The following is a 13,519-nucleotide window of genomic DNA, read 5'->3' on the forward strand; positions in this document are numbered from 1 at the left end:
ACCACATAGCTCGCAGCCGCCCCGGCTGCTATAAAAATATACAAACCCCCCTGTGTGCCCCGTAACACAACACAACAACAAGAACAACAACTAACCTAACAACACAACACGACGCGAACACTACCATCCGCAACCCTCAACCAATGCCACCGCGACAATAGAACAATATATACAAACCGGCGAGTGACAAGAGCAATGTGTATGCAAAAAGGAAAATAAATGGAAATTTTTTTTTTTTTTTCTTTCGACTCGTGCAGTGTCCCCTTTTTCTTCCGAGCGTCCCTACAACGGGACATTACCCCGGCAGAGGGGAACACCGGGCGAGCTCGGTGTAGAGAAAAAAAACGTCTTCATGAAAATTGTTGAGACCTAGCCCGAGTCCGCCTTGCCGGTCCGTCGTACGGCACCAGACGCGGTTGAACGTCCGGTGGTGCCGGCGGTTCAGGAAGACATCGGCCAGGCATCGAGGACCCATGCGTGCCCCGGGGTTCAGGCTCTCGACGGTCAGCAGCCGTCAAGCCCGAGGCACCTGGGGGTGGGTCAGGTGGAGACACGTGAGGATCCGCCTGCGACACCTCCCTCCCCGAGTCGACGGTCACATCACACGCCCGGTCGTCACGGCACAGAACGGGGTCACACGGTGCCGCATAGGGCTTCAGTCGGGAGGGGTGCACGTACCAACGGCGTTTCCCCCATTTAATCTGTATACTCTGGGGTCGTGCAACCCGCACAATTTCCACCGGTCCCCTCCAAGGTCTCAACAACTTGGGGGACGTAGCCAACGGTGCATGTGGACAATGCAGCCAGGCCTTATCGCCTGGTTTCCAATCATGCGTATGCACCCTCCGCTCATGCAATTTCTCGTTTGCAATTTGCCGCGACCGCGAATTCAACCTTGCCGCCTCCCGCGCTTCAGTCAATTTGGCGATATTAAATTTGATGTGGTCTGCCAATTTAGATTTTGCACGTGGCTGGGAAATCCCCAGTTGGACGTCCATGGCCGGATCGGCCTCCCGCCCATACATAAGAAAAAATGGGGAAAACCCCGTCGCCGCATGAGGGGCCATTCGATAGGCCGCGAGTACCCCCGGCACCTGTAAGTCCCAATCAACCTGATCGTCGCAGACCTGTTGGCACAACATAGACGTAATCGTCCTGTTCAGACGCTCAACCATCCCGTCAGTCTGCGGGTGGTAGGGGGAAGTACGCACTTTCTTTGTACCCAACAGGTCGCACACCTCGCGCAACAAAACGCTCGAAAAATTCTTCCCTTGATCCGTCAGCAAGCGTTCGGGGGCGCCCTTGTCCAACACATAACCCTGGACAAAGGCGTCCGCCACCGCCGCAGCCGACTGGTTGGCGAGCGGCCATGCCATAGGCCATCGGGTGAAGTATTCCACGCCAACCAGCAGGAACCTATTTCCCCTTGGTGTAGCCGGAAAGGGCCCCAAGATGTCCAACGCTACCAATTCGTTTATACGCGAAACCTGAATGGATTGCAGCGGTGGATTAGCTGCCAATGGTGGCGGTTTCCTTTTGGCGCACCCTACGCATCCCTTAAGAATATTCGCCACGTCGTTACCCATCCCCGGCCAATAATAGTCTCGCTGGATTAGGGCGAGCGTTTTGTGAAAACCCAGATGCATGAGCCGTTCATGAGCTGCCAGAACAACCCTACCCCGCATAGCAACAGGCACAACGAGCACGTGACGCCGGGACATGTTGTCCCACCTCATCAAAAGGCCCTGTCTGCACACCCAGGAACCGACCCGCGCCTCCCCTTCTTCGGGAGCGCCAACTTTCCGACGTAGCGTAAGTAGGGAGCTGTCGGACATCTGGAGGCGGCCCCACTCAATGAGGGGCAACGACAACAGCGAATCCCTCCCCGTGGGGGCGTCCTCTCCCGGGTTGTCAGTGGCGGCGAGCGCAACTCCCGGGGTGCCGGCGACCGGGGGTTTGCACCGCGCCGATCCCAACAAACATGTGCAGTCCGTGCACGGCGGCAACCGCGACAAGGCGTCCGCGTTTGAGTGTCGCAACCCCTTGCGGTAAATCGTCGTGAATTGGTAGTCTTGAAGGACCTCCAACCATCGGGACAATTGGCCCGATGGCTGTGCCACGCGCATAGCGTATTGTAGAGCCGCATGGTCCGTCCGGACCGTAAAATGACGGCCGTAAAGATACGGCCTGAATTGCTGTGTAAAAAACACAATGGCTAACAATTCACGACGAGTTACGCAATAGCGTTGTTCTGCGGGGGAAAGAACCCTACTACCGTAGGCGACCACCCGTTCAACCCCCCCGACCACCTGTGAGAGCACCCCCCCGATACCCGTATTGCTGGCGTCCGTGTCAAGCAAAAACGGTTGTGTGAAATCGGGGTAACACAAGGGGGGAGCCTGCACCAAGGCGTCACGGAGGGAGCAGAACGCAGCCTCCTCTTCCGCCCCCCAGTGAAACCTCACACCCTTAGCCGTCAAAGCGTGCAGGGGCTTGGCTATGGTGGCAAATTGCTTGACAAAACGACGGTAATAGGAGGCAAAACCAATGAAACTACGAACCTCCGTGACCGAGGTTGGCGTTGGCCATGAGCTGACGCAATGCGTCTTAGCAGGGTCCGTCGAGATCCCTGAACGACTCACGATATGGCCCAAATACCTGACCGATTCCCGAAGCAGAAAACATTTAGCCGGTTTAAATTTAAGCTTAGCAGAACGCATCCTGAGGAACACCGCTCTCAGTCGCTGGAGGTGCTCCTCGAAAGTCCGACTAAAGACGATGATATCGTCAAGATAAATCAAACAGGTATCCCATTGGAGGCCCGACAAAACCAATTCCATGAGTCTCTGGAACGTGGCGGGAGCGGAATGTAAGCCCATGGGCAAACGGTTGAATTCAAATAGGCCCCCAGGTGTCCGGAAAGCAGTTTTAGGTTTAGACTCGTTATCGAGTGGCAATTGCCAAAATCCAGAAAGCAGATCGAGTGTGGAAAAAAACTGCGCTCCCGCCAAGGCATCCAGCGACTCATCCATCCTGGGGAGCGGATACGCATCCGCCATCGAGATTTTGTTTAAGCGGCGGAAATCGACACAAAACCGCAAGGACCCGTCCTGTTTCTTTACTAGGACAATAGGAGCACCCCACGGACTAGAAGAGGGCGAAATGATATCGGCCGCCAACATATCATTAACCGCCGATTGCACATGTTCCTTCTCGGCTGGGCTGAGCCGGAAGGGATTCTGACGAATAGGGGCCGCGTCCCCTGTAGCTATTTGGTGGCGCAACAGGTCAGTGCAGCCGATATCGTACTTATGTTTGCTGAACACGTCAGCAAACTCGATGAGCAAACCCCTCAATGCTCCCAATTGCACCCCGGACAAGTTAGCAGAACCGGCACACAGCGAGTCCAACCACTCAGTCCCCTCATCACTTTGAGGATGCGACTTGACAGTGAAATCTGCTTGAGCCACGAGCCGTTCCTCAACGGGTAGCGGCGCGGCGTGAGCCAGCACCGTTCCCTGCGCAATTACGGCCGGCCGCGACCCCGTATTCAGGACCATTACGAACGGCTCACTGTCCCCTCTCACCATGGTTTGAGCAACCGCTAAGTCGAGGCCCTTACTGGCTCTGTTTGACGGCCCCAACAGCACCCCCTGTGCCTCCGCACCCACCTCGAGTGGCTTCCTGAACCGAAGGGGTACTAACATTTGCGATCCCGGGGGCACCCGTACAGTGTGAGTCGCCAGCGCCTGCACCGTCGCACAAACCGTGCGCACTTTGGTAGGGCTCGACAAGAACGCAACCCGCCGACCTGACGGAAGCTCTATGCAGGCCTGATCTATAAGAATTTTGATGGGCATTTTGGACAAAAAGTCCGTACCTAGCAAACAGGGAACGGCCAGCGATGATGATACAAAAATAGGGCCCGCTAATTTAATGTCACCAATGCAAATAGTCGCCCGAATCTGGCCGATGATCCCCAGGGATCCCCCATTCGCCGCATAAAATGGCACGTCAACTGGCAGAAGGGGTCTACTTTGGACGGGAAGAATGTTATAAATAAGGTCCGAGATGATGGTGGCCGACGCACCCGTGTCAACAAGCACCCGGACCTCAACCCCGTCAATGAACCCCGTTACCACGGACGACCCGGCCGACGCAGCCACGATCCTGTGGGCCAATTCGGACCACTCGACTGCTTGCGGGCCGCGTACGGACCCCCCTCGCCGAATTGAACCCCCGGCACCCAGCCGCGAACCCCCCACCGCGAAGCGGCGACCCGAATGTGCCGTGTTTGTGGACCGAACGTGTGAGGTGCCGCGACTTGCCGGGTTTTGTTGGGATGACTTGTGGCCCTGGTCGTCGTCCCGACGTGGTCCTGTGGCGCGCTGACGCGGGGCCCGGCACCCGGCTGCGACGTGACCCCGAAGGCCGCAGTTGTAGCAGACGACGGACGTCGTAGGTTTCGGTTGCTCCAGCTTGCGGGGCGAACGTGTGGGCGAACGACCTCCCGTTCTCCACTCCCCCGGACGCGATGCAGCGAAGGCCTGCTCCTGCACCGCAGCTGGCTGAGGTTCGGCGATCGTGGCGGCCAGTGCCGCGTTCCCCGCCCATTTGCAGACGACCCCCGGCTTGCGTTTGAGGACCTCGTACGCGTGAATGCTCGTGGCGATCGCCAGGGAGCAGATATCCATCTCGTCTGCCACGTTGATGGGGACCCCCAACTCGTGGGCCAACACCAGCAGCTGCTCCGTCACCATGGCGTCCTTCCCCTCCTTATCCATGCGGGGAAAAGCTGCGTCCGCCAAGGCGAGTAGTGCCGTGCGGTAGGCTAGCGTCGTTTCCCCAGCCACCTTCCGCCGATCGTAGAACTGGTGGCGACACGTGGAGGGCGGCCCGAACACCTTCGCCATCAGGTGTAGTGCGGCCTGGAGCGTAGAGCGGGACGACCTTGCAGCAGATGTGAAGGCTGCAAGCGCGTCGTCGTCAAGCATCGCTGGCAAAGCACGCAGGGCAGTGGTGTCGGACCACCCCGACATCTCCTGATGAGCGAGGAACCTTCGTTGGAAGGCTCCCCAGTCGCCCCCATCCGCCTTGAACGCCGACAGCGCGGGCAATCTTTGCTGGAGGACCCGATCGTCGTCGACGTCGGAGAGATTTTCCCGCGCTCCGCTGGAGTTGTGTAAAATGTCGGCTCGGTTGTCAGGCGCAAAATGGAGGGCTCCGGCGCGCGCTGATGACGTGGGCTGCGCTGCGCGGAGGTGTCCGGCCACGTGGCGTCCGTCTTTCCCGCCAATCGGTGGCGGCCCCCCAAAAACGGCGGCAACTTCCAGACTTTTGGCGCGAAGCGCCTTTTGGCGGGAATCCTCCAACGTCGCTTCCTCCACGACCCCCGCAGCCGTTTTTCCGCTCGCCGGAACGGAGATGTCGGCCAAGACAGCGGCGGCGGCGAGTAGCAACTCCGCCAACCGGGAGTGCGCGTCCTGGAGGCTGGTGTCGGAGGCAAGCGGAGCGTCGGCCATCACCGCGAAGTGCTGCATCGGCGGCAACTCCTCGTCCTCTACTCCCGAGGTTGGTGTCCTCGGTACTCCGTCGTCATCCCGACCTCGCTCGTGGGTACGGGTAGTCTTCCTTGTGTCCATACTTCTTGAAGATAGGTTTACTTCTGACGCCAGTTGTAATGTAGTAACTCGGCGGGAGACGACTTCACGGGTAACACACTCTTTATTTTATCAAACTCGTTCACAGGTGACTAACACCTACTTTGTATCTCGGGTGACAAACACCCACTTAGTACCTCGGGTGACAAACACCCACTTAGTATCTCGGGTGACAAACACCCACTTAGCTACTTGGCGACTAACGCCCACTGAGCTACTCGGATGACCAACATCCACTTAGTATCTCGGGTGACAAACACCCACTTAGCTACTCGGCGACTAACGCCACTGAGCTACTCGGATGACCAACATCCACTTAGCTACTCGGCGACTAACGCCCCTGAGCTACTCGGGACACTCCCTGCCCGGGGTATCCGTCTCGACTGTGGGTCCCCAGCCCGACCCACGGGGGCGTCGGACCCCGGGTCCCACAGCCTCGCCTCCGAGCCACACAGGGCCCCGGTCCCCACAAGGACGGCGGGACTAGGGGTCTCGTGGCACTAGGTCTTCAGCTCCGTCTTCGGGTCTTCAACTGGGTAACTCTCCCCGAGTGCTCTCGCGCGTCCCCCTTTATACCCCACCTGCGGACGTCGCTGCGAGCACCCACTTATTCGACCAATCGCCGGGCGCTGGCTACGATCCTCTTTTCCCACATCTCATCGTGCCTCACCACTCACGCCGCGCCGCCCCGTCATCTGTCACTCCCGGCGCGCGCGTCCACACCACGCCCACAACGCGTGCCCAACCCCGCACCCCGCGCCGCCCCGTGATCCATCACTGTCACAGTCGGCGCACGTCAATACCACCACTACACATGCGTCACTCCACAACAGCAGGAGCATCACCACTGCTTCAGCAAAATTTCTTCTCTCCATAGTCCTCTGTAAACGACGCAAGTCTCGGTACTCCCCCGGTCAAACGGCCCCAGACGTCGCCGTCGCGGTTGTCGAGGCGGCAGGAGTCGAACTCTCCATGCCGCTACTCACGCTCCTCATGTGAGATCATCCGTCTGTTGTATCTATTGTGGTGAAATGATAAATTAAATGTAAAAATGAATATATGATTTAAAAAATAAGTTTTTTAAATGGTATTACGTAAAATATGTTAACATGTGTAATTAAGTGTTATTAACTGGAAATGTGTGTTAAGAGCAGAGGTGGGACAAAGTCATTGTTATGCAAGTCCAAGTCGAGTCGCAAGTCATCAAATTCATGACTCGAGTCTGACTCGAGTCCAAGTCACATGACTCGAGTCCACATCTCATAGGTGGGACAAAGTCATTGTTATGCAAGTCCAAGTCGAGTCGCAAGTCATCAAATTCATGACTCGAGACTGACTCGAGTCCAAGTCACATGACTCGAGTCCACACCTCTGGTATAGAGTAATTCATGTGTGTGTTCAAATTTTTTATTGGACGTGTATGTTATTGTGTATGTGATTGTGTGATTATATGTGAGTGAGTTATGTGTTTGTGATTGAGTTAATTAAGTGTATGTGATTATGTTTGTGATTATGTTTTTGTGATTATGTGTGTGTGATTATTACGTATGTAATTGCGTGTTAGATTATTATGTATGTGATTATGTGCGTGTGATTATTATTGATTATTATTGACCTCCTGTCAGCGGGCGTTCGCCACTTCACGTGGCCTCAAGGTGCACATGGCCTGGCACAAGCGTCGTGGTGACGTCACCGCCACTTAGTGGCGAATGGCGGTTGCAAATGTATCCTTAGCAAATGTTTAGAAAGCATCAAAAGCCAGATTTTCAAGATTATGTGATTAACAGACCAACCCACAGCTAATATCAAAATTACCTATTCATGCAGGCATATGGGTTTATACAATACATCCTTATTAAATGGTTAGAAGAACATCAACTATCAAATCTCACAATCACGTGGTTAAACCAAGCCAATAGGCAACACCTCGAAATGGCAATATTCGCACAGAATTCATACTCTTCGTTTTTTCGGTAAAGTCACGTAGGTAAAAAATGAAATAAAAATGTATAAAAATAAAATAATAAAAATCACGACGTTTCGAGGCAACACAAGTCTCCGTCATCAGGTGGGACCATCACAGCCAGATTTGCTGTATCACTTGATACACTTGATACAGCAAATATTTTACTGTATCACTTGATACAGCAAATCTGGCTGTGACGGTCCCACCTGATGACGGAGACTTGTGTTGCCTCTGAAACGTCGTGATTTTTATTATTTTATTTTTATTAATTTATTTTTTATTTTTTACCTACGTGACTTTACCGAAAAAACTAAGCGTATGAATCCTTGCAGTCACGAAAGCTTCAAATCTAGAATTCGCACAGAATGCGTTCTCATCAAACGCGTGTCAAATAGTTCGAAAAAGTCAACGATCTGATCTCCCAATCAAGTGATTAAAATAAAACAATAGTCTATCTCATGGTAAGGCGACCATACACACTTCCCTTGTTATAGTGTGTGAGGCATGCAAGCCGAGATTCTTCTTGGCCCACAACCTCTACAAGGTACAGTTAAAAATAGTGAGCGAGTGTAAAGTTAATACTCTTTGGTTCTTTATGTATGGATTCCTGCAGTCACGAAAGCTTCAAATCAAGATTGTAAAGTGAATGTTTCTCCTTTCTTCTTCTTTCTGAACAAGTCCCACAATTAAGTTTAGAATGGCAGGCTTCGTCCACAATTATAGTGCGCTCGCGGCCCTGCTGCTGCTCGCTGCCGCTCGCTGCTGCTCGCTCGCTGCCGCTCGCTGCTGCTGCTCGCTGCCGCTCGCTGCTGCTCGCTGCTGCTGCCGCTCGCTTCTGCTGCCGCTCGCTGCTGCTGCTCGCTGCTGCTCGCTGCTGCTGCCGCTCGCTGCTGCTCGCTGCTGCTGCCGCTCGCTGCTGCTGCTCGCTGCCGCTCGCTGCTGCTGCCGCTCGCTGCTGCTCGCTGCTGCTGCTCGCTCGCTGCTCGCTGCTCGCTGCTGCTGCTCGCTCGCTGCTCGCTGCTGCTGCTCGCTCGCTGCTGCTGCTCGCTGCTGCTGCTCGCTGCTGCTGCTCGCTGCTCGCTGCTGCTGCTCGCTCGCTGCTCGCTGCTGCTGCTCGCTCGCTGCTGCTCGCTGCTGCTGCCGCTCGCTCGCTGCTCGCTGCTGCTGCTCGCTCGCTGCTCGCTGCTGCCGCTCGCTCGCTGCTCGCTGCTGCTGCTCGCTCGCTGCTGCTGCTCGCTCGCTGCTCGCTGCTGCCGCTCGCTCGCTGCTCGCTGCTGCTGCTCGCTCGCTGCTCGCTGCTGCTGCCGCTCGCTCGCTGCTCGCTGCTGCTGCTCGCTGCTGCTGCTCGCTCGCTGCTCGCTGCTGCCGCTCGCTCGCTGCTCGCTGCTGCTGCCGCTCACTCGCTGCTCGCTGCTGCTGCTCGCTGCTCGCTGCTGCTGCTCGCTCGCTGCTCGCTCGCTGCTCGCTGCTCGCTGCTCGCTCGCTGCTCGCTGCTGCTGCTCGCTCGCTGCTCGCTGCTGCTGCTCGCTCGCTCGCTCGCTGCTCGCTGCTGCTGCTCGCTGCTCGCTGCTGCTGCTCGCTCGCTGCTCGCTCGCTTGCTCGCTGCTCGCTTGCTGCTCGCTCGCTGCTCGCTGCTGCTGCTCGCTCGCTGCTCGCTGCTGCTGCTCGCTCGCTCGCTCGCTGCTCGCTGCTGCTGCTCGCTCGCTGCTCGCTGCTGCTGCTCGCTCGCTCGCTCGCTGCTCGCTTGCTGCTGCTCGCTGCTCGCTGCTGCTGCTGCTCGCTGCTGCTCGCTGCTGCTGCTCGCTCGCTGCTCGCTGCTGCTGCTCGCTCGCTCGCTCGCTGCTCGCTTGCTGCTGCTCGCTGCTCGCTGCTGCTGCTGCTCGCTGCTGCTCGCTGCTGCTGCTCGCTCGCTCGCTGCTGCTGCTCGCTGCTGCTGCTGCTCGCTCGCTGCTGCTGCTCGCTGCTGCTGCTCGCTCGCTCGCTGCTGCTGCTCGCTGCTCGCTGCTGCTCGCTGCTGCTGCTCGCTGCTGCTCCTTCTTTCTGTGGTCTGTGCATCGTGCTCGGTCCACGCTGGAGGGTGCTCGGGGCTCCCGAGTCAGCAGCTTCGTGGCCAATTTAACACGTTTAAGGCTTTCGCGACCAATATTATTCATAATATAGGTTTTTGGGTCAGATCGCGTTATTTATAAATGTGTCAGCTACAGGCTTAGTGCGGCCTGGAAGCGTATTATCAAATAAATACAATTGAATGATTACCAATCTATATAATTACAATACCCTCCCCTCCTTGCCTCGAATCACTGCACCAGATTGAATTGAATTAAATGATGACGTCACCCTGATGCTGCTCTATTTAAAACCGGAAGCAACAGGAGAGCCTCACCATACTTGCACGATGTAGCTGATTGTAATTATCAGCGAAACGTCGTGCTACTCAAATTTTAAAATGTTGTTGATTCTCTCTTCAGCACACCGGTGGGCTAAAGAAGTGAATTATTTTGTCCTTTGAAAACGTGACACATTTTTTACTGTTTGGCCCTGTCGGGTGGTGGAGGGTTACGACACATTTATAAATAACGCGATCTGACCCAAAAACCTATATTATGAGCTTCATGGTCAGCCATTAAGTGCTGCGCTGCACCTTTGCAGGTTATCAGCACGCCAGGCTTGATCAGCAGAATCCTCTGTGGCCACGTTGCTCATCATTCCTCGTCAGCAGCTGCAATGCTTCGCGTGAGCGCCCTTGGTGCCCCCACTTCTCTCGGTAGGTCTCTTGCTGTGCGCCGCTGTCTCACTGCGCCTCGTTCTCTCCAGAACTCATCAAGACTCATATCATGAGAGTATCAGTCACTTGGTCAACTTAACTTTTCCATACTCTTTGGTTCTTTCGGTAAAGTCACGTCGGTGAAAAGATAAAATAAAAAATAAATAAAAGTAAGTGATTTCATTTACTTTTATTTATTTTTTCACCTACGTGACTTTACCGAAAGAACCAAAGAGTATGGATCCTTGCAGTCACGAAAATTTCAAATCAAGAATGAACTTTTCCAGCCTACATCTTGGACAACATTTCATGCATTCTCGATATTAGTGTATATACGAAATCTCCACTTGACATCTCAAACGTCTTAGCTGATCACAGTATTATATGAAAATACATTCGCAGACCTCTTAGCTTCTGACAATTCTTAGCTTAGTAAAGTAATATTGAAGTCCTTTACTCTGCACGTGACTCAAAACATAAGGAAAAACGGAGAATTAAACCATCGGCGAGTAATTCCTGCAGTCACGAAAGCGCCATATCAAGTTTGAACCACCTCTACAGGAAGGTTTTGAATTTGTTTTCTCTATTTGTTTTCTCTCTCTCTGTGTCTCTGTGTTGTCTCTCTCTGCCCATGTGTCTGTCTTTGTGTCTCCGTGTTTGTGTCTTGTCTCTCTCTCAAATTTCACACTTAAATTCTAATTTAGAAATCCTTGGAAGAACGTAATCAACCAGGCCATGCGTTAATTGTGTGTTTACCGACTTTATGTGTTGCATTGCATTACATTTTCAAATTTTACTAAGTTTGTTAGATTTAGTGTGGTTTCTCTCTCTCTGTCTCCCCTCGTTTTGTTGCTTTGTTTCCTGCTGTTGCGCCTGGTATCTCATGGACATGCTAATTTCTCTACCCCCCCCCCCCTCTCTCTCTGTCCCCCTCTCTCTCTATTTAATGCCTCGACACAGAGGCGTTGTTTCTCTGTGTGCCTATGTGTTTGTCTCTCTCTGTGTGTCTCTGTGTTATCTCTCTCTGCTTATGTGTCTGTCTATGTGTCTCCGGTTCTGTGTTTTATCTCTTAAATTTAGCAATCTTTGGAAGAACGTAATCAACCAGGTAGGGTGTTGACTGTTATATTAGCCGACTATCTGTGTTGTATTGCATTATATTTCTAAGTTTACTAGGTTTGTTTTCTCTTTCATTTGTACCTGATTATGATTGCTTGTGTTGCAATCGAAACATCTTATGCTATTATTAAATGTATTCTTTTATCTTTCTATGACTTTACCGAAAGAACCAAAGAGTAATTCATGCAGTCACGAAAGCGCCAAATCAAGATGGGATTAAATCACGGATTCTGTGTACTGTATTGAAACGACCCTGGATCTTGTGTTTGACGAGCGTTTTGAACTCTCTAAATAAAAAACAGAGATGACATTGTCGTCCTCTCAGCCGACAAAGGCAATACCACTGTCATCATTGATAAAACAACGTACATGATGGCAGCTATATCCCACCAACTGCTTAGCTACTAAAACCAACAATATCATCACTAAATCGATCAGACCAAGCAGAGCTCTCTAAAACCTTCGGCTGCTAGACCTTCCAGATTGTATGGCCTTCCAAAAATCCACAAAGTAGGTACCCCGCTCCGTCCTATCGTCTCCACGATTAACTCACCCACCTACAAACTGGCCCGATTTCTGTCTGAGACTCTGCTTCCTTTCACTGGCAAGTCCACCTCAGGTGTACTTAACTCAGCTCACTTGGTTTCTCTAATCAAGGACATCTCACTGTCTCCGGATGATTTGCTTGTCAGTTTCGATGTAGTCTCTCTGTTCACCAATGTACCTGTACTTGACACCATTGCAATCATTGAAGACTTGGTCCAACAAGGACTGAATCCAGATGTACCAACTTTGGTAAGGCACGGTCTTACCAACAAATACTTCACCTGGAATGGTACATTCTACAGGCAAAATGAGGGTATACCAATGGGTTCCCCCTTATTGCCAGTGGTAGCGAATGTTTTCATGTAAAATTTTGAGACAGATGCCATCCAGACATCCACCCTACGTCCTTCTTTGTGGAAGAGATATGTAGATGACACGTTTGTCATCTGGCCACATGGCCTGCCAGCACTGAACCAATTTCTCAACCACATCAATTCCACACATCCGTCTATCAAATTCACCATGGAAGTGGAAAAAATGGAAAGCTACCATTCCTGGATGTTTTGATCGAGAAGAGACCTGATGGCTCGTTGGGACATTCAGTCTACAGGAAAGCCACCCACATGGATGCCTATCTAAAGCCTGACTCCCACCACCATCCAGCCCAGAATAATTCCCTCATGAAAACACTAAACCATAGGGCCCGTTGCATCTCCGACCAGCACCACCTAGCCAGTGAGTTGGAGCACGTACACCAAGCCCTCGGGATGAACGAAAAATCGAAACGTACAATCTGCAAAGCTGTCTCCCCAGCCATGCGGAGACAACCTTCTGAGGATCCAACCAAAACCATCACTTTACCATACATAGCAGGGGTTACCAAAAAGATTTCGAAAATCTTAAACAAACACAAGATCCAGGTTCGTTTAAATACAGTACACAAAATCCGTGATTGGATCCCATATGTAAAAGATGTGATTCCTGACATGCAATACCCTGGTGTCTACAAACTGAGTTGTGGTTGCGGCAGCAGTTACATTGGGGAAACAAAACGACATGTCTCGGACCACGTCCGTGAACACAAGGCAGATCTGAAACATGGTAGGACAAATACCTCTGCCATTGCCGATCATTGTTTTAACGCTGTGGGCTTACACGAAATAAATTTTTCCAAAACGGAGGTACTCTGCAAACCTACCAGCTACCTTCAGATTTGTGCATGAAGCCATCCAGATATATAAACACAGACACAACTTGAACTGAGATGATGGGTAGAAACTGAGCAATCATTGGAAGGACGTTATTAACCAGGTAAAATCTTAACTGACTGTGATGTTTCCATCCAACCTGCCTATGTCAGCTGTTATTTCGACTCTCTGTGTCTCTCTATACCTCTCTCTTAGATCTCTCATGCTCACATGTCCGTTGCATTGCACTCTCATGCTCGCATGTCTTTTGGATTGC

This window comes from Lampetra planeri, chromosome 45, assembly GCF_965212315.1.
Source record: "Lampetra planeri chromosome 45, kcLamPlan1.2.h2, whole genome shotgun sequence".
Taxonomy (NCBI): Eukaryota; Metazoa; Chordata; class Hyperoartia; order Petromyzontiformes; family Petromyzontidae; genus Lampetra; species Lampetra planeri.